We start from the raw sequence: 21,442 nt of genomic DNA on the forward strand, positions 1-21,442 counted from the left end.
CCCCACAAAGAGTGGCTCCATATTTGCTTCTGATGTCTTACCCTCTCAAGGTGTTATTGAAAGGGGGCCTGTATGTACGCTCAGTTCAAGTTCAACGGCAGTACCCAGCACTCTGTTGGCCTTTGCTTGCAGGTGGTAGAAGGTAGACACTCAGTAGCCACTTCCCCCACAGGAAGCTGAGCAATGACTGTGATTGCTGTGAGAAACAGGGACAGGAAGAGGAAGAAGAGTAATGTCCTGCCTGTGAGGTCAACTCCACCCTTCCCAGACCATACAAAAGCATTTCCTTAAACAGACCCCACTCGAGCGAACTGTGTTCTTCCACCCGGATGCAATGATGTTGAGTTGTTTCAGCCCAATAGTGCTTACAGGAGGTCATTTCCATCTCAAAGCTGTATTATTATTCCTGCTCCTCTTACAAAAAGGGACGTGGTGGGGAAGGAAACACTTTTTTCTTGAGACATGATCTCTAGAAAATGAAAATTATTCTGAAGGTGGCCCAAAGGCCAACACTGACTCACAGCAAACTGTAGTTCATAGGCATTTGTCTTTCATTTCTTATGGTGACCATGAATTTTATGAACATAGATAATGTCCTCACCCACCTCTGCAGAGGACAAGGACTGAATCAAGGCCACATGCTTATTTGTGATCTCTTAAGACCTAACGTGGCTCTGGGTGTAGGAGAGCACTGGCAGATGCTGGTTGAAGAAAGGCAGGTCTAGCTGGGGTGATGATGCTGTCGACTGTGACATGTGTGCCAAGCCATTGGAATTAAGTAGCACTCCCATGTCTGTAGCAAATATTTGACCTCCTCTTCCTCCTTCCAGAAGGAGTTGCTGAGCCGAGAGTGAGGCTGTGCAGGGAGTATTTCTTCCTTGGTGTTGATGTGTTTCTTTTTGGGGCACAGACTTCTCCTGGGGGCAGGAATCAGGAGCTAGATTGGCAACAGTAGAGGGAAAATGGGCATAGCCCAGCCACACTCTTGCCTGTCTGGCAGGGCACTGCCCACAGGCAGCACCTGCTTTGTTTCCTAAGGCCTTGAGTTTGACTTGTGTGAGCTCTGTTCCTGTGTGGGGAGGGCTGCCCCAGCTCAGCCCACTGGATGGGAGGTATGTCGATGACCACTGGCCCACAGACACAGAACACAGACTCCAAGGTCAGTAACAGAGGTGAGAGATTAGTCTTCGCCTGCCTTACTCCTGTGTTTTCAACACTTAGATTTGCTCAAAACCTGGGTAGGAGGAAAAGTCTTTATTGTTCTTACCCCAAGCCTCAACATCTGGCAGACTGACTCCTGGACATGACATTTGAGGAATAAAATACTCCTGCTGCTGGCAGATGCTGAGCTGTAAACGTGGCCCTTTGTTTCTGCCTTGGTGATGTGTGGTGGGTTCTTTTGTACCAGTTAGCCCTTGCAGTCTTGAAGATGGCTTCTATGGTGGGGAAGTTTCTGCTTTGGCAGCTGATTCAGATTCAGATGACCTTGCCACCGATGAGTGGATCTTTGTTGAGGCACAAGGCTGTCACAAGCAGGGCTCAGGCCTCACCCCAGAAGCAGATGGCTTGGTGGCTTCTGCAAGGGCAGCATGACCTAGCAGTGGGTGTAGGGGGCTTTCCAGGCTGTCATGGGTAGCCCCTGACCTACACAGGTTCAGGGCTTCTGAAGCAGGTATACTGAGGCAAAGAGTCAACTACAGGAAAAGGCAACTTTGTGCTCACAGCCTTTTTAGATACTGGGAATAGGACAGAAGCAAGCTGGGTGCACACTGCAGGGTGAGCTTGTAGCTTTAAATGTTCACGCCAGACCTATCCAGCAAGGCTTGATTAGTGCTGCAAATTCCATCCTGCATTCAAGGCCAAGAGGAAATTGAGGAGGGACAAAATTTACATTCATGTGGCTGAGCATCTGTGCACACCACAGGGCTGCATACTCACTCTAGATGGCTGGACTCTTTCACACAGACAGCACTGAGACTCTGCTCTGGCCTTGGTAATGGTCTTTGGGTCAAAGGATTGAGTTTAGGGAAGATAGCTGTTCATGGTTAACTGCTCCAAGGACGGGAAATAAAACCCATTTTCCAAATTGGGAGGATGTGGTGCCAATAGTATGTGTATAATTCTCGACATGAAGAACAAGGAGAAAAATCAACCTTTTTTTTCTAAAAAGTAAAATGAAAATGATCATGCTTAATAACTTCTTTTCTCAAAGTGCTAACCGTCACATGGGCTGAATTCACCCAAGCACTATGTTTACGCCTCTAGAATACTTGTGATTCTCAGAGCTGAATGGTCACACACGGGAGAAAGGTAAGGGAATCTAACACATAGTGGTTTCTCCTCATATAAATTAATCCCTGACAAATGCATCTGTAAATTCATCTAGACTTGGATTCTCTCATTACTGTGTAGCTCCCAAGGGTGTGTCCTCCAGTCTGCCCTAACAGTGGGAAAATGTGCCCATTAAACCTTCCCAGCTACAACTTCCCTTGACGCTCAGTGTCTCCTCCAGCTGCAGCCTTTCTCTTCCCTTCAAGGATAAGAATCACAAGTGGGTTATCTGTACTCACCATCTTCATGTCCTCCCCAAGCCACTCCAGTCTGACGGTCTGACGTTCCCTGCCCTGCTTCTCCACCCTAACAGCCCTCTGTAGGATGCTGCTGTCTAATCCAACTGGTATTTATTAGCCTCTTTCCCATAGAACTTTCTTGGCAGCATCCGACATATTTGGCCAGTATTCTCTTCTCAAAGTGCTGTCTTTTCCTGAGCACCATGGTCCCTGTAACCTCCTTTTCTCCTACCTCTACTGACATTCCTGTCTCCCCCTCAGCATCAGCCAGTAACTCAGCCATGACTCACTGACATCACCAGCCCAAACATCTGAGCATGAGGCGGTATACCCTAGTGACTGCTCGTTATCCCAGCTCTGAGAATTCACAGGAAACTGAGCTGCAACACCCCACAATGAAAGGCAATATGCCTCCCAGACCAGGTCCTCTGCCAGTGAACACCACCGTCACTTGTGGGGCTTCTGCCAGCCAGAGAGTTTGGAGCTGACCTTGCCACCTTTTCTCCTTTACTCCAGATCATCCCACCTCCACCCAACTTTTTCACTTCTTGACTCTCTCACTTATCACGGACATTCCTTCTTCTCCACCCTGGTTATCTTTCATCTGTACTAGTATAATGGTCTTGCAGCCCTTCTCCTGGAGGGGCAGGACTATCATGCTCCCAACTGCAAATCTAATGTCGTCCCACCCTGAAGATTCTTCCATGCCTTGTTCTCTCCCAGGGTAATGATCAAAACCTTGAGCTTGGTATCTGATGGCCCCATGTCCCAACTCCAGCTTCTTGTTAACTTCACTGGGCCTTCTTTCCTATCCCCCCAGACTCATGACTCTTCTCTAGGCTTCATCAGGGCTCCTCGTCTCTCTATATGGCTTTTCTACCCCCACTGCAGCTACTACTAATCTGTCAGATACCAGCTCAGGCATCGCCTCCTGGAGTCAATGTCTGCATTTTCTTCCTTTCTGGCATTCATAACATACAATCGATATTTGGTTTCTGGCCATCTCCCCTACTAGTCTAGTCTAGAATAATGATGGCAGGGAAACACATATGGTTTTTGCCCACATCAAATTCCCACAGCCTGGGTCAGTGCCTTGCACGTGGTACAAGCTCAACAAAAACTCGTTGAATGGATGAATGAACAACCAGCGTGCAGTGGGGACTTTGGTATAATTAAAGTGTAGAATATTCTCATCATCACTGTTGTCATTTTAAAAAACACACTATTGTTTATAATTAGATACTAAGTTCTGGTAAAGAAAGCCCATAATTATTAAATCATTCCCATGGGAAAACATGATCTGTTTTATGATACTTCTTTATTTTATGAATTTTTCAAAGAGAGAACTTCGGTGAAAAGTGAAGTGCCTGTATTTATCTCCTACTTAGATCAAATATTTGCATGTTGTCCACCCCTAGAAATGCTCTGTTGCCAAACACAGTCACAAGGTTGAGAAATTTAATTGCAGCTTAATGTTCATTATAAGATTAAATCATAGGTTAAAATCTATTTAAAAAACTGTTAAACTTGCACCTTATAAAGAACACTGCAACTTAGAAATAAAAACAACCCATTTTCCTCCCAGTCCTTCAAATACTATAAAAATAATCTCCACTTATTTTCTCTATGTCAAAGAAAAGCAAGCTACTTTATGTCACTATGCAACTTCACACACACACACACACACACACACAATTTAATAATCGCTTGTTTAACATATTGATTTTGTAGGAAGTTATTCATTAGCATTTATGTCCTATTTTTCAGAAATTTATTACTTATTTTCTCAGATGTGAAAGGTGATGGGTGAAGATTGATTACCAACTTATAATTAATTGGTATTCACAAACTTCAGATTTGAAAAACTGTAATATCAATGATAGTTTCAAATGGTAAAACCCAAGTTCTCTAACCACTTTTACAAGGCAAGTCACTGGAGTGTTTTGTCTTCAGTTCACATATGCATCGCTTGGCTCAGGCACAGGGAGAACAAATTCCCAAACAAGACCTCAACATTTGGCAGTTGGAAAGAACCAACTGCTTTAGCAAAAACCTCTGCTAATTGTAATTCTACCCTGAAATCTGAACCCTATAAACTCTTAGAATTGTATGCTAGATTGGTACAGAACCTGAAGCCAGAGAATGTACTGTTTTTCTCTCTCCTTTAAAAGTTTGTGATTAATTAGGAGACACTGATTGACTTGGATTTACCCCTGCCTTTGCAATATTAATTTGTGCCTCTTACATCAATTAGACTGGGTCGAGATGGGTAAATCAGGCTGAACCTAATTACAAAGCCTCTGTTTACCAGGGCGTCTGAAGTTACCGTGGTCCTGTTAAGAAATCATTCCTGTTTATATATGGGCAGTTATCAATGGCATAAGGAGTTAGATTTCTTCTTCCTGGCTTTATAGAACTACTGAAGCTTACATAGACAAATCCAGGTGTTCACTGGGAGTGGTTTTTAAACACTTGACTACCAAGACTGGAAAATCATATTTACTTTTTTGGCGCATTTTATCTTTATGCATCATTAAAGGGGTCACAAATACTTGGTATTTTAAAGACACAAAAACCCAATTGAAAGACTCTTATAAGGCTTCCCCTTTACTCTTGCCTAAAATAATTGCTACTAGATGTTTTAGTTCATGAACAGGTTGAGTGGATTTTCTAGTGAACAGAAGTTGGATGATCCCAGATAAGAGTCTCTTTACCAGTAAAACTCCTTCTTGTAGGGGCCTCCCTTTCACTTCCCTCACCCTGGTGCACTCAACTGTCTCCCTCCCCTCCTTCCTCTACTGTGGCTGAAGACTCCCAAACATGGCAGTCCCCAAACCTGTTCTGGTTTCTGCAACTTGTGAGGTAAGCACAGAATTTCTTACACATAATTTTAAATGGTTGTAGCTACTAATATTTAATAAAATAGTTTTTTTAAAAAAGGTAGAATGACAAAGAGCTACCTAGGGATTAAGCATGCAATCAATGTTTGCCCCAAATTAAGTAGAAAAGAAACTTCAGGTATTGGTTTTCAGAATTTAGAATTTCCTTTCCAAAAAAGGCAGCTTTGTGGGCCAGGCATTGGGGTACATACATGCCTGTAATTCCTAGCTATTTGGAAGGTGGAAGTAGGAGGATTACCGTTAGAGGCCAGCACCAGGCAAAAGTATGAGACCCTACAGCAAAAAGGGCTGGGAGGGATGGGTCAAGTGGTAGGGTACTTGCCTAGAACTCAGGTAAGACCCTGAGTTCAAAGCCTAGTATGGAAGGAAGGAAAGAAGGAAAGAGATAAAGGAGGGAAGGAAGGAAGGAAGGAAAGAAGGATAGAAGGAAGGAAGGAAGAAAGGAAGGAAGGAAGGATGGAAAGAAGGACGGAAGGAAGGAAGGAAGGAAGAAAAGCCAGCACTGTAATGAGGAGAATGTGCCAGTTGTTATGGAGAACACAGTGGGTCTCCCACCATGGCATGTAATCTGAATCTTGGATGTTTTTTCTTTTGTATCCTACTTGGGTTTCATAATTTATTTTTACTAGAGTTTTACTCAATTCTTGCATGTTTTGTAGGCATTGGATCATATCTGTAAGAAATGTTTACATAGTGTCATTTTTGTGATTTGCTCTCTTCTTCTTAAATTTAAATTATCCTAGTGCTTCTTCTCCTGCTAAGAAAAAGAAGTTTTATCACTAAAGACAAGAGACCAAAATAAATCTGCGGAAAGAGAGAAAAAATTTGAGACACCCTACAGATGGCAAAGGTTGTAGGGAGAGCACCTCGCCTGCCTAACCCTTCACCTCACACTACAGACAGTGCACATGGTGAAAGGCGCACACATTGCTGTGTGACAGATCTGGGTGTGAGTCCTGGTTCTGCTACTTAGGACTGTGTGACGTTAGGCAAGTTTCCAAACCCTATAGATGTGCCCACAGAGGATTAATAAACAGTGCAAATGAGGGAACTGAAGAGGTCAGGAAGGGCTGGAAGACCTCACCCAGGATCTGATACCACAGGATGAGGTTTACTGTCACATGTTGCCTGCAGCTCTTAAATGTTTCTCACCTAAACTTCTACATCAATTCACACTCAAGTTAGTTCACCACTACATCTTAAGCAACAAACCATTCTGAATTTGTGCGCACCTTTTCTAGGAAAGGGCTGAGCAAAATCTGGCATTATACAACTTGAAAGTGGAGCTGGGTGCCTCAGTGGTGATCCACAGTGATTGATAACAATCGTGGGAACTTGGCTGTCTGTCTATTCCCCATCCAGGTGGATGTCGTTCTCAGATGAGTGCCTAGAGCTCGCCAGCAACAGTCTGATCATGAAGAAGTCAGAGGGAAGAGAGGTTGGACTCTGAGCTCATTCATTCTGTCATCACTAGTAGAATAAAACAGCAATTATCCCGATACCTCAAGAGATGAGATGGTCTGCCTAGCTGAACTTTCTGGTAACTTTGGGGTTAAGCATAAAAACCTCTTTCAACCCTTGCTAATTTTTTTTTTCTAAACTGGGTCATGCAAGTTCCCACCTCAGTAAGTAAGTATGGTATCCAAACTATAATTTAACCTTCCTCTGATGATTCAGACTTTTGCTCTGCCTCAGGTCAACTCCATGAACAAGAAGCCAATCCTGGACTCCAGGAAGACAGATGGGGGAATGACTAATGAAGACTGAAAGGGTGATGATCATGAGGAGATTTCTCTTTTTTCCTTAAATAAATTCTGCATGTCTAGTTACTTGGGTGTGTGGTGAAGAGGGAGATTTTCTTTTGCAAACTGAGTTGAGAAAAGAGTAGTTCTTTAAGGGCTTTGTTTTACTTAAGTTTTACTCTACTACAAGAATAGATTGTCCTGAACCTACTGAGGAGAGAAGTATTCTTGCATATAATCGGGTATTGGATAGACAGCACTGTCTACAAACAGGCAGAAGAAAATGAACTGTCTACCAGGGCCTTCCTCTAAACCCTTGGGAATTCTTCCATGGTTGGTAGGGAGGCAAGTTAACCGTACTCTGCAGAGGTCACAGTTCACACAGTGTTTTAGAACAATGTAGTACTAGAGAGTGTGCATGTACTTGAAGATAACAAGACCTTTTCATAGAATGGAGCATACCTTAAAGATGTTTTTGGAACACGCAGCCAGGATGATTTGCACATTCGGAGAGGATGCTAAAGGCTATTTTCTATGGTAGAAGGACTGCAGAGAGATGCCAGATTCCTCTTCCCAGACCGAAATTATGTAATCAGGAATAGAGCATCTGAACTGCAGATCAAATAGTCTCGCTTTCTGGCAGACTATGAGAAAAATCAGCTTCAATGTTTGAAGTCGGCATTTGTTTATATAATGCAACCAACCATGACTGCCAAACACAATAATTAAATGCTTTAACAAGTGTGAAATCTTGCCAGAATATATAATTTGAGGGGGGAACTAAGCAGAGTTGATATGCAGGGAAAATGCTGAATTATTTAGTTTGCACTGCTCAGAAGCAGATTTGCTGAGGGCCTGGTGCTTTTCTCCTCACCCATACTTGAACAATGAGGACTTCTCACTTTCTTGTCATTGCAAAACTACCTGTGTAGATGTGAAATGAAACATCTATGTGCAACAACATATAATCATATTTTTCCTTTATCCATTCTTTCAGTTATCAAATAAATTTTAATATCCTCTTATTTCACCTAAATATTGCAATTGGTGAAATGGAACATCAATTTAATATAGGCTTATAGTTACAATGAGCAACTAATTAGATCTTTTCAAAGGACTCAACTTCTAAGTAAAATCACCCTTAATCTGGATGTTCACTTATCTCCATCATCAAATGCAAACATGCCCTCTGGCTTCCCCCAGGAACTTAGAGGAACAAAGGAAAAGGCAGAGGAGGCAGCCACAATTGCTGGACCTAGCAGAGCTCTTCAAAGCACCTGGCACCCTGAAGGCATCCACCCGCCATGCATTGCATCTGTCTCTGATGCTCCCATAGCACAGAAGTCACTCAAGCAGAAGGTCCTTGTGTGATTTTAAAAGGTGAGTGAAATGTCCTGGGATTAAGACTTCTGGTATCACTTTCTTTTTCCATTACCAAATAGTGGCCTCTTGATAACATCTGCATATCTTTAATTTCAGGGACCTCCCTGGTCAAAGGGACCATTGGCTCTTGACTGGTTCAAGGTTCCTACACATACTCCCACTGTCTGCAATGCAGCCTCCCCCCAATAGCTGCCAGGAATCTTCACAAAACTAAACTGGGTTACATCCTTCTCCTGCTTAAACCCTCTAAATATATTCTCATGGCTTTCAGAATAAAATCCAAACTCCTCAGCATGGCCTGCAAGGCCACACACTACACAGTCATCTCTCGCCAACTCTCTCACCATTGCTCACTCATTTCTGCCCTCTGGTTTTCATTCATGTACTTTTCTGTTCCATGGACCTTCCCTGATCTCCTCTTGCCAACTAAAGTCCACTCTCCTAAGACCACCCTGTGCTCCTCAATCATAGCACTCACTACAGTTTAGATTTGCTACACATACTATGATTTTAAAGGTGCTGCCTTCCAGCTCTACTGTACTCTAAGGTCACTGTGGGTGACACTCCTATCTGACCCACTGCATCCTTAGCACTGGCTAAGGAAGAGTTCCTGGCAGATGGAACTCTTCAGCAACGCTGGCTGCATGAAGACTGATTGCTGACTTGACCAATTCCTCTACAGTCTTGAGCTTTGGTGCTGTCTTCCCCATCATGGCTCTGCTCTTTCCACTTTAGAGGAGCATTCTTTAAGACAGAGGAAAAAGAAGCAACACAAGAGATGTTCACACGCCAGGTCATCTTCCTCAGCCAAATGGACAGCTATTTAGAGTGAACCTCTATAGCCCTAGGGCTCTAGATGCATGTGGGTCCTCCACTCTTCCTGAAATAAGTAAGGAACCCAACACTTTTGCTGAATGGAAATAAAAATGTAGACCCTTTAGTTCTAGGGTTGGTGTGCTGGCACAACACCAGGGAGAGCCACTCACAGGTTTGGGGTCAGTGCCAGGCTGGTACTGGGGCAGGGCAGGTGCTGCACACTGTCGAGCTGTAGGTGGTGGCCCTGCTTGACACTTCAGGTTGTCTTTCTGGATCATTCTTCCAGCACTTACCCCTGCTCTTAGGTTTATTTTTTATTCAAAGCCAACATTTATCCCACACATCTTGAGAAATGTGACCCTATGGGTCATATTCCTTATACTTTGGTGAAAGAAAAGAAGCCATGAAAAGAGAATCTACTTAAGTCAACTTTTATTGGGAAAAAAACCAATGTAACTGATTTTTGAAAATGGATTCATCATTGTTTATTTATTGTGAAAATGCATATGAAAAATCAGTATTTTTCTTCCATCAGAATCCATGGGGTTTATAAAGAAAAATAAATAACCATCTCATTGAGGAGCAGAGGTAAAAAGTTAATAAAGTCAGTGTTTTTCCTTAAATGCAAAAATCCCTCAGTTATCCCAGGAATAGTTTAAAAAGGAAATTAGAAATACATTGTAAGATCAAATCTGGGTTAGGGCCATGTAACATGCAGACAATCTTGGTAGAGCCCAATTAAGAGTCTAAGAGTCATTGTCTTTATTGCTTCTCAGGGTGATGGCAAAAGTATTCAATAAATGGTCTAAATAATTGTGACGTCAGCCAAGGTATTGAAAGTAATTGAGGTAAACATTTAGCCCTCAAGACATCTCATGATTTTGCATGTTAGCTAAAGGGTTAATTGTCCCCACAGACTGATGCCTCTGGGTCCCAGCAAGTACAGCTGAAAGGGAGTCAGGTGACCTCTAGAAATCAAACCTTTGCCAAAGCCTCTTTCACCTTCATCCATCCAGGCAAAAAGTCATCTTTTCTCATCATTCCTACTCATTTTATAAAACACTGTCCAGCTATCTGCAATTACCTGCTTCTTCCCCTCTATCTGACAGAGAGCTGTAGGTCAGGCATGTCCTTCTATCCTTCCTAAGTCACAGCACAGCTGTGTGATGTGTGAGTTGAATTATGAACATGGGGTTTGCAGTGGTTTTAGGCTGTCCTAAAGAACTGAGTGGGGGAGAAACAAAGAAGTCCTGAGAAGAAGGCTCAAGGTAAAACGTTTAAAAATAAATTTGGATTAGCAATTACTTTAAGAAGATTATTGCCAGATGTAGGAAATATATTGGTCACAATAATTTGGCTCCTATTTTATCTACATTTAAGGTCAAATAAGACAAACTCTATTCCATACTACTTTGTACAAAGTAGGGGGACTGGAAAAAATTTGAATTCTCTGTCATCAGAAAATTAAAATATTTTTTTCTGGAAACAAACCAACATTTAAATAAATGAAACACAAATTTTCTAATGGTTACCACACTCTCCCCCTCAAATAGCCAGCTTATTTTCAGTAATTACATACAAAGCATTCTGGTGTTAAAGTCCTTTGTGCTAGTATTTCAGAACAGGCCGGGGTAGGAACACTAAGCCCAGATGACTGGAATGCTGAACTCTTCCTTGATCATCCACCAACAGGACTCCATAGAAACCACTGTGTTCTAACAGATCAAAGAAGAGTTCAGCACTCAAGAACTGCCTCAGACTCCCCAATAATGGAAACTATGTTGAATATGGGTTCAATTTCAAATGGCCCATTCAAGTTTACTGTAGAAGAACTCAAAATATCACACATAAGGAAAAGGAAAGATCCAGCAATTTACGAAGGGAACTATTGGCTCTTTAAGAAAACCATCATTCATTCTTTTGGAACTGGACTGCAGGAAACTGGAAAAATCTTTGAGGGAGCCATCAAGCATCAAATCACTCGGTAGTGTGAGGTGTTTTAGAGGGTGTTTTCTGGTTGTTGAAGGCTCCCGTGATAATTATTTTGTTTTCTGCTATTGCAGAAGTTACAGGTAGGGCAGCCAATGTTTTAGCCTGTCCTTGGCAGATAAAATAACAGCAAGTTCTCATTCAGTCTATGTGTGGGTGCCAAAACACAGTAATACCTGGGCATCTTAGCTTTCCCTAATCCACAGGAAGCTCTCACACCCAACAGCAACCAGCTTGAAAAACAGAAACCAGGCTTTCAGAGTGAACCTTCACTGTTACGTTCCTGGAAAGACCCATTTGCATACAAGCATTAGACACCCTTCTTTACTAATCAATCTTCAAGTATTTGTTTTTATATTGCACAAGCAGACAAGAGGTTTGGACACCATTCTACCTGCTGACTGACCAGGAAGGCTTTTAAAAGAACAAGTAACACTCTTCCAGAAGACCCCAGCTACTATTCTCTGCAGTTCCAAAGAACAGTCTTCTGATTGCATTGATTCATTTCTTTCCAGACTTTGGAATTCAGCTTCCCTAACAGTGCCAAACAGATTTATTAATTCTGCTTAAGTTAATGAAACATTAATGTTGTTTAGTCACATCTGTTTCAAATAGGAAAAAGTATACAACTAAAACAAGACAAAGAAATAGACCATGGGAGGCTGTCAACTGGACTCTGTGCTTCAGACTATTTTTCAAGATATCTATTTGATAATGTTAGGTCGTGTATTACAACAGAAGCCATTCTGCTTCAAACTCCATGTTAGTGACATATTAATGCATTGTGCTGTCTATCTCTCATTTGTGAAAACAGGAGACTTAATCGAACAGATAATAGAAAGTCTTCTTAGTGTTGACTGAATATTCACAAAGTCACATGTAGAAACCTTTTTTCAAAAATTGGGTCTATAGAAAAACACAATTTAAAAACAGTAGTGATCAAGTATTTTTTTCTTTTCTTTATTATTATGTCCTGGGGGTACATTGTGATATTTACAAAAGTTCTTATAATATATCGTACTTGAATTCATCCCCTCCATCATTCTCCTTTATTTTCCCTCCCCCCATTCCTGGAATAGTTTCAACAGGATGCTAAAAAACCTGAAATCTTAGTAGTTACGTAATCAAAGTTAATACAAATCCAGCCCTACTATATGTTTAAACAGGCTGGTTCTTTGGTTGTATGACTTAAATGCTTGGTATCCCAGGCTCCAAATAAACTAATTTAGTAAGTCGATATTAAATAACCCACCCTTCTTATCTCATCACTGCACAATATGTATGGTGTGTGCATATATATGTATGTATTACATATATATATATCTCCTTTGTGGCAAAAAAAAAGAAGAATCTTATCCATGCAGTTTTATGATGGCAAGTGTCCTAGGCTGGAAGAGATATCTGGATTCCAGCTCAGTTTCTGACATAGCCTGCTGACAAGTTTGGTGGCAGCACCAGCTCTCTCTGGACCTCAGCTTTCTCGTTGGTCACATGAGATTTTGGGGACTAGGTCTTTCCTGTGTCTAAAATGAACATCTAGGTGTGAATGAGGACAGTATAGAGATAGTTGGCTAACTGGTTGTCTGTGAACCAGCCCCAAACAAAGAAGATAGGGCAAGATGACAGACACAAGTCAGCAGTGAAAGGACCAACCTAGCTAAGGCAGAGGGGATACAGAATGGAAACGGACAGCAGATAGAGCAAATCAGAGCTGGACTATAGAAGCCTTTGAAGCTGGAGGCCATTGTTATCTTGCAATGACCTTGGCTTGATGAGAGAAAGGCTAAGTTTACTCTTGTTCCTAAACTCTCTTCACTGGGCACTATTCCAACCTGAGTGTATTGGCTGACTTCAGACAACCACAACTCCACCAAATTGCAGAAAGTAGAACATCTGACCCTTTTAAGGCATTTTGTTCAGGAAGCTGCATGGTATTTATACAACTTGCCCCTTTTAAAATCCAGACTGCCAGGGTAGGGGAGAGACTCTGAAGGAAGCATATATCTCTGCTGTAATGTGACTGATTTTGTAATGGGAAATTCTTTGTTTGTCTATTTGGTTTTGAGGCAGGACATCACTACATAGCCTAGGCTGGCCTCCAGTGCAATGCAGTCCAGACTGGACTTGAACTCTTGATGTTCCTGCATCAGCTTCCCCCAACTGCTGGGATTGCAGACATGCACCACTATGCCCAACTCTTAATGGGAAATTCTTGTTCAAATGAGAGCATTTCCAATCTGATCTGAGAAAGGCTCTGATCACCTGTTGAAGAACCATTCTGCATGGAGGTAGAAGCAAGGCCCCACCCTGAGCAGATGGTCTGCTGAGGCCAAGTTTATACTTTAAAGTCCTTTAGACTTACCTGTGCTTCCCCACCCTCTGCGTTCCAGAGTGGGACTCCTCACACTATCTCAGGCAGAGCAGCTGGGAGTTTTCCACCTATTTTACAGTGAAGAGGAACAATAGCCTTTCTGCAGGGGGGCTGTGCTGGTGCATTCAGGGAGTGGAGAAAATGGTCCAGCAGGAAGAAAGCCCCCTGCCCAGTCTCAACCTTCATTACTAAACCAACACATTAAAGCCTCGGCAGGCAGGAAGAAAAGTTCAATTTTTTTTCTAATTCTTTCTTTCTGGGAAAAAGGGGACAAGAAAGAATTTTGTCCTCCAGAGTCAGTGCCCTGAAGGACAACTTATTTAAGTGACTGACCACCTGCAAAAGATGGCATCCCAAGTCGTTCTGAGTCCAGAGCACATCTTCCCACAGGGATAGCACTATACAGGAGTAAAAGGACCGGAAATTCCCAGCATTGGTCTGCTTAACTCAGGCACTAACTTCTGTGAGGAGTCTGTCCTCCTGGCTACAATCTAGCTCTACCTGGAACCATCCTTAGCAGCTCAATTACTGTTCCACTGTCTTCTGTCCCTGTCCCCTTGGCCTCTGTCTGAATCCTAAAAATAGAGGAATGGAGAGCAGAGAACCCTTTAACAGTGATTTTCACTTGAAACTACCTATAAAAGAAACATCTCCCCCAGGTCTGCAAGAATGCAATCGGACTCTGCCACATACAATATTAAAAGAAAATAGTTGAATTAATACAGGACTTGAGATCAATTGTAACTCCACGTCCTTCAAATTTAAAAACACAATGATTGCTTTAATACCCTGCTTAACTCTAAAGACATCATTGTCAGTATATCTTCCTCCAGAGCAAACTGTCCTCATGGTACAGAGGCAGAATGGTCTAAGGCAGTAAGACACAGATTCCTAAAAGCCTGTGCACCCTGCACACTAAAATCTGAACTCGACAAGAAAGGGGCAAGACAGAGGAGGAGGTAACACTGGCTTTAGTTCAGTAAACATGAGCCCAGGCCTTGATTACCAAAAGCCACAGAGGGTAATTTTGTTTTAGGGACTTCTTAAGCTTGAGGAATCTGGTCCAGTGCTTCTACAAGATTTTCAAACATTAAAACTAATTGTCTGTTCCAGGCCAGAACTCATTACCTACAGTTGTAACGAGCAGATCTGCCACCACTGAGTGCATCTGGTTCTTTTGACATTTCAGGTGACAGCCTTTCCATGCCTATTAACATGGTCACTCATCTAGCCTCTGGCAGGACGATCCAAGTTCACCATCAGCTGCAGATGTTTACAACATGAAATTCACCCTAATCCCATACAGCACAGGGCTATGATATTCTATCTGGTTCTGAAAATACGCTGACCTTGCATTTATTCTGTAACAAATGATAATTTATTAATCATTATCCAGAATCAGCTTTGAAATGTAGTAAGAGAAAACTGAGAGAGCTAAGACTGTTGGCAATCCACTAAAGTAACGAGAGCTCCGAAAGTGTCCGCTCAGAATGATAGGACAACGAGAGAAGACAAGGAAGTAGACAACAGTTGGACTAATAATGAAACCATTTTGATTTAATCCATCACCAATGGGTTCCAAACAACAGGAAATAGCAATTCCCATGAATTCCCAAGACAGTTCCCACATGAAGCCCATTTCTTCTGATAACTTTTCTAACACACTTGATGTTAATTTCTACTCACTCTACATTTCTGATTAACTTCTGATTTCTTTTTATTACAGGATGGCTTCATGGAAAGGTTATTTGTAGACATTGTTCCCTTCTTGGACTTGGTTTACAAGCTTACCAAAGGCAGAAGCTTGGCCTTCTTGTCTTTGTATCCCTCAGAATACTTAGCTCCATGTTTTGTACAAAGAAGGCGCTCATGTCCATCACCGAACAGGTCACATTTCACATGCTAAGATAACAACTGATGCCAAGGAATTTTCTGCTACTTCTACCTCTGTGCAGCATAAGGAATTCATTAGGCTCTATCTAGTGTTGTTAGAAGGGAGGAAGTTCAATGACAAAAGGAAACTTTCTCCCGGTTAGAATTTGAGATGGGTGAATGTCATCCTTCACTGGTCCTGGAGCCAGTGTAAGCTAAACGCTTCAAGACGTCCCACATGTTTTCCATGTGGAACGCTGAGGTCAGTCTGGGGAAAGCATGAGGTGGTAGCTACCTGTCTAGCAACCCTGAGGAGTGACCCCATCACCAGGCATTAGGTAGAGAGTGCAGGGAGCTTCCCTGTAGGGTAGAGCTTTTTTTTCCAAATGTCCTTCTGCTGGCTCCTTGCACAGGTTCCAGTGACTGCTTGAATCCCTTTACATTTCCTCCTAGGGCACCTTCTGTGTCTATGCCACTTTTCTTTTCCATGCTGGGCCTTGAACGTGCATTTAGTAAGCTGCCTTCCACAGAACAGCACAGGACCTGGTTTAAAAAGCTAGAAGTTGGGATGGGAGTGCTGACCTGCACAGAGGTAATAGAGCTTTACCTCTCCTTATGTTCAAGAGAGCATAGTCCAGGGCACAGAGAAAGGACTGACTTTGTCTAAGGTCTAGACTTATTTGACCACGAAGCCCCTCGTTGTCTTCAACAGAAGCCGATTGCCATAACTCCTACATCTTAATGCCAAGGGCGGGAACAGGAGCTAGTTCCTCATGTTCATGAGAACAAAAGTACCTTTTTTTTTTGTGGTGTTGGGGATTGAACAAAGCAGGGCCTTGTGTATTCTAGGCAAAGTGGTCTACCACTGAGTACGTCTCCAGCCTAAACAAATAAAAAAATTAATAAACAGGTATTTCCAAAATACAATGGCAGGACAGTCATAAGTATTTCCATTGGATATTCCATAGGTATTTCCATAGGATAGGTATTTCCATTCCAAAAGGGAGAAATGGGCAAGAAAAAAGAGATAATGAGTCCATGAAAGTCTAAGAATAAACAGTCTCCTTCTTAAACTTAAATCCCCTCGTACCCTTCATCAGCTAACTGATGGGTCTACAATCAGGAAGCCTCAAAAAAGGGTGTCTGGACTGGGCGTAGTGGCTCAAGCCCATAATCCTAGCTATTCAGGAGGCAGAGATCAGGAAGATTGTAGTTTGAGGCCAGCTCAGGCAAAAACTTAGAGAGACCCCATTTCAACAAATGGCCTGTCATCCCAGCTATGTGCGAAAACACAAATAGGAGGTTTATGGTCCAAGCGGCCTGGACATAAAGCAAGACACGATCTCAAAAATAACTAAAGGAGGAAGCGGTAGGGCTGTTGCTCAAGCAGAGAGAGCCTGCCTTACAAGTGTGAGGCAATGATTTCAAACCCCAGTCCCACAAAACGACAGCAACAAAAACTCCACAAAGGTTTCTACTTTCCATTCCAGCTTAGGTACGCAAACTTTCTGAAGAATTTTTTTGGTGGTGGGGAGGGAAACAGGTGCCCAGCTCTTAGGTACAGTCAAATCTGTACATCTTCCTGAATGACGTAATCCTGTGCTGCACCGCTATGACTTCTACATAGTTTGTGTAACACTCTTCATCTTTATGTATTTTTAAAAGTCATTGTTACGATGCTGCCATGTCAAGAGATAGAGGATTTTGCAAGGGAAGAAACTGAACGAAAGCACTTCAGTGACTTTGTAAAGATTACACACGACATTTAAGTCCATGGCACTCTGCAGAGAATTCAGCTGGGTGCTTGTCTTATTAGCTCACTGCCACCAGTTACTTATTCACAATGGGAATCATTACTGCTGTAGGACTCATTGTTTCTCTAGTATCTGGCTTGACAAATCTATCAGCCCTGAGTAAGACACACAGGAGGCCCTGGGACACAGTAGCAAGGTCACCTATAAGACCCATAAAGGGATCTATAGTGTCGATTCCTTCCCAAGCATGCCTTTACCATATTACTGTTACTCTTCAGGGGTAAAAAGCCACAATATCTCAATCCCACAAAACCTTGAGCTGCAAAACCACATACTTCAGAGGTACCACAGAGCCTCTGCTGACGTGGCGTGGCTCACTGTGTGGTCCTCCTACTGATGAAGAACAAGAGGAGTGCCCCAGATAGGAACAGACGGGACAGAGAGCGAAGCCCACCCTGAGGGGTGGGTCAGGGAGCACAGCTGGGCTTAGTAATACCAAAATCTAGGGTGGAAAATATGCCAGTTCTGATCTTTGGGGTGTTTGCTAAAAAGCATTCCACTATCCTGTTACTCAGTTCAACAATGTAAGGGGCTCAGGAAATTCTAGCCAGAAGAGTAAGGGTCAGCATGGTCCCAGTACCTGCCTCAGCCTTGGAACAAGAAATGCTGTCTTGCTGTCCTTCTCTCTTCCCTTTGCTGTGCAATCCAAGCAACCTGACTCCCTTTTATCCAAGGACCAGAGTGGGCAGAAGGCACAGGAAAAGGGCAAAGGCAGGGATGATTTTATTCAGCAAAAAATTTGTCATCCATCTCTGCCTTTCTCTCTCTCTCTCTCTATCTACCTACCAATCTATATCTATCTTTATCATCTATCTACCTACCTACCTATTTATGTCCATCTGTCTGTCTGTCTATCCATCTGTCTGTTATCTATCTATGTTTTGTGTAATACCTGAAAAATGTATAGACTTGAAGCTGAACACACACACACACACACACAAACACTGTAAAATAGGCCCACTTCTCCAATTTTACAAAAGTTTCTGTGAATTAGACCACCTGACCACTTAAGGTCAGTTGATGCTCTCTAGAATTTTCTTATTTTCCTAGCTTAATTTAGGTGGCAGCCATGTCTTTGTGGCTTTGGAGTGTAAGCTGATGGGCTCCCCTGGAGAGCCCAGGTAGCTGTCAACTGGCTGCTTGGCCACTGCTTTCTACTGAGGGCCGTATGCCTTTTTGCATAGCAGCCACGACACTTGCCATCCCATAACACAGGCTCAACAGTGCTCTTAGATGTCCAAAGTGACAGCAGGGTACTTCAGAGGTAGAACCTGCTTTTCCAAAGGAAATTAGTTCATTCTCCCAGCAAACATTTTAGGTTCTCTTACATATCTGTCTTTTCCTAATGTCTCGAGCAGCAAACAAAGCAGACAAAGGTCCTGCTGCTGGAGGAGTCTATGTTTGAAAACAAAGTTCATCAGACAGGCAACACACTTGCTTTAAACCAAGAAGTGGCTTTCAGAAGACATGTTCCACACAAATGACTCACTGTCCTTGAAGACTTAATAAAAATATTTTCTCCAAAACTGGGACATGACTTTGAAAACAAACAAAAGAGGATGAGTTACTCATTGAAAAATGTGTGCACTCGGTACCATAGACCCATGACTGCAGAAGAACCGCAGTTCTGGACTAGGGCCTGCAACGTGGCACAGGTGGCCACTGTCCCCACATGCATGCTCCTCAGGCAACAGTTAGCCAAGTGGAACCGAGAAACCCTGAGTCACGTCTTGCTTCTCCTTCCTTTATTTCCATATCACATTACAAAGCAAATAGAGTATAATGGGTGTCTAGAGGGGAAACTACTTGATTTCAGGAAAACAGAATGAATACCCATAGCTATTTAACCTAACAATATGTCACTTCTTTCTTTCTTTGTAGCTATAACCACTGTCTCTGAGGAGCAGAATTATCTATAGATTCACTTATACAGAACATTTTTTTCCTAAAAAAAAAAAAAGAAAGAAAGAAAAGAAAAAGTCCTCTGAGAGAAAACATAAGCATTAAGTTGAATGGCTGTCCCACACAGTGAGTGCACCTGAGTGTGAGGTGGCTCCCGTGAGTGTTGGCTACTTTGGTCCACGTGGAGCATTTCCTTCATAAAATTATTAAATACTGAACTTTGCATTGGGACTGCCATCAAGACAAATGTAATCCAGGCTAGTTCTGCATTATACCCAGTACACCTGGGTATCCGCAGGGCTGTGGTTCCAAGGAGACTGCCTTTGAGGAGAAAGCACACGTGCTCAGAAAGCATAGCATTCATCACTAAAACCACTCAAATTAACCACACCACACGTCCAAAGTCAGAAGGTCTAAGTTATGGATATAAACTGCATGAAGTAGGCTACATCACTGCCACAAAATTACTACTGGATATGTTGTACTGCTCATCTGAAACGAGATCTTATTTCATGCTCTTTATCCCAAGTACTGTGGAGGGCTTGATTCATTTTTCTCCTAACACCACTCAACTTCCCTAAAGTCAGGCAGCCTTTCAACAAATCTCAAACTTTCTCTTTATTACTTCAGTTCAGCACATTATTGCTCTTTCTGGCTTGGGAGGATGTCCATAACTTTTACCTTTTGCTTTGTGGGAGGCAGATTTTTACAAAATGAAGGGCAGGGAGACAGTCAAAGCTCACATGATTTAAATATAACTGATGGTCACGCAGGACTGACTGAGAGCTTCTCCACCCCCACGGAGCTGTGCAATATGCGTGGGAACTGAAATCTTGGTTTTCGAAGTTTCTTTTGACTCTTTTATTATTATTATTTTTGTGACCACCCTTGGTCAAAACCACATGTAATAAATCCACAAATAAGCCGGCCGGGCTTACTATTCATTATTATACTCATTTTTCTTTCACTTTTAAAAGAAATTAAAGCATTTTCCTAGGCCACTAGAAGTGGCCCTGAGCACTGTGTCTAATGGGTAAGCCAGGTCTGGACCACAAATGCTTGCTTTGTAAGCTACTTGGCATTCTAGACATAAGTTAAGCAAAAGAACTTACGGGACTTTCCTGGCAGGAACGATGACCTGCAGGAGGAAAACCACTGTTTTGCCAGTTAACAAAACTCTGATGAACTCCGACACAAGCCAAGAAATCTTTATTCAATTAAAATACTATTTGTCTTTGTAATAACTTTGAGCACTTCCAGAATAATTCAGTATCTCAAATATTTATGACTCCAACAAAGCATTAAGACTTTGCTGGTTAAGACAAAACTCTAACTCACTGTTGCACTTCGGCCTTTCATTTTGTTTTTATTTTATTGCCTGCTTTTTCTTTTTTAAAGACTTGGTATCAAATTGAAAGATAAACATCTTTTATTCATAAAAAAGTAACAACACAAGCTTACCAGACCAAGTCTCTTCACACATTCCTACCACTTTACTATGCATTTGACCTGCAATCAAACAGTGTTACTTCTCCCCCTGGGGTCTTGACAGATAGTTCTTCTGTAGTCAGGGGATGACACATTAAAGTACCAGGGAAAAAACAGAGGGAGACTACTGCCTGATTCTAACAGAAAGGCATCTGCCCCCCACCTTCCTTTGCTGCCTTTTATCCTTTATTGTGGTTTTCAAATACTACCATCACAAAATCAGAATGAGATTTTTGAATCTTAAAAAAAAGAAGTTAGAAAGGACAAACAGAACTTGTCTGGCTGATTAAAATTGATGTTTAAATGCTCTCCACCCAACCCTCCCCCTCAAAGGAAAGACTAATAGGCCAACAGAAGAAATGACTGCTGAATAGGCCAGGCTATGGTGACACCACGTTTGTGCTTTGTGTGTGTTATTTTGAGGAATACATTGTCTTTCAGTTTCATCCCTTGGTAAGCAATACTTATTATCTGTCTTGCAGAATATTTTAAAAGTATTTGAAAACAGTTTTTCCTACTTAAAAACAGAAGATTTTCTTAAAGAACAATACTTAATAAATCTAAATTACAAGCATATTTATCTTTTAGCATGTTT

At 42.2% G+C, this 21,442-nt stretch overlaps 1 protein-coding gene across 9 annotated transcripts in view; it reads right to left on the minus strand.

The window, feature by feature from the left end:
• The window catches only part of Plekhg1 (pleckstrin homology and RhoGEF domain containing G1), a 200,321-nt gene that overhangs the window by 117,173 nt on the left and 61,706 nt on the right, over positions 1-21,442 (minus strand). Inside the window, exon 1 of one of the 9 annotated variants that reach the window (XM_074072337.1) lies at positions 42-21,440. The exons of the other annotated variants lie outside the window; for them this stretch is intronic. The gene's annotated coding sequence lies outside the window, so the exon portion shown is untranslated. Of the gene's footprint in view, positions 1-41; positions 21,441-21,442 lie in introns of those variants that run through there. 9 annotated transcript variants of the gene reach the window in all.

Source organism: Castor canadensis, chromosome 1 (assembly GCF_047511655.1).
Source record: "Castor canadensis chromosome 1, mCasCan1.hap1v2, whole genome shotgun sequence".
NCBI classification, from domain to species: Eukaryota; Metazoa; Chordata; class Mammalia; order Rodentia; family Castoridae; genus Castor; species Castor canadensis.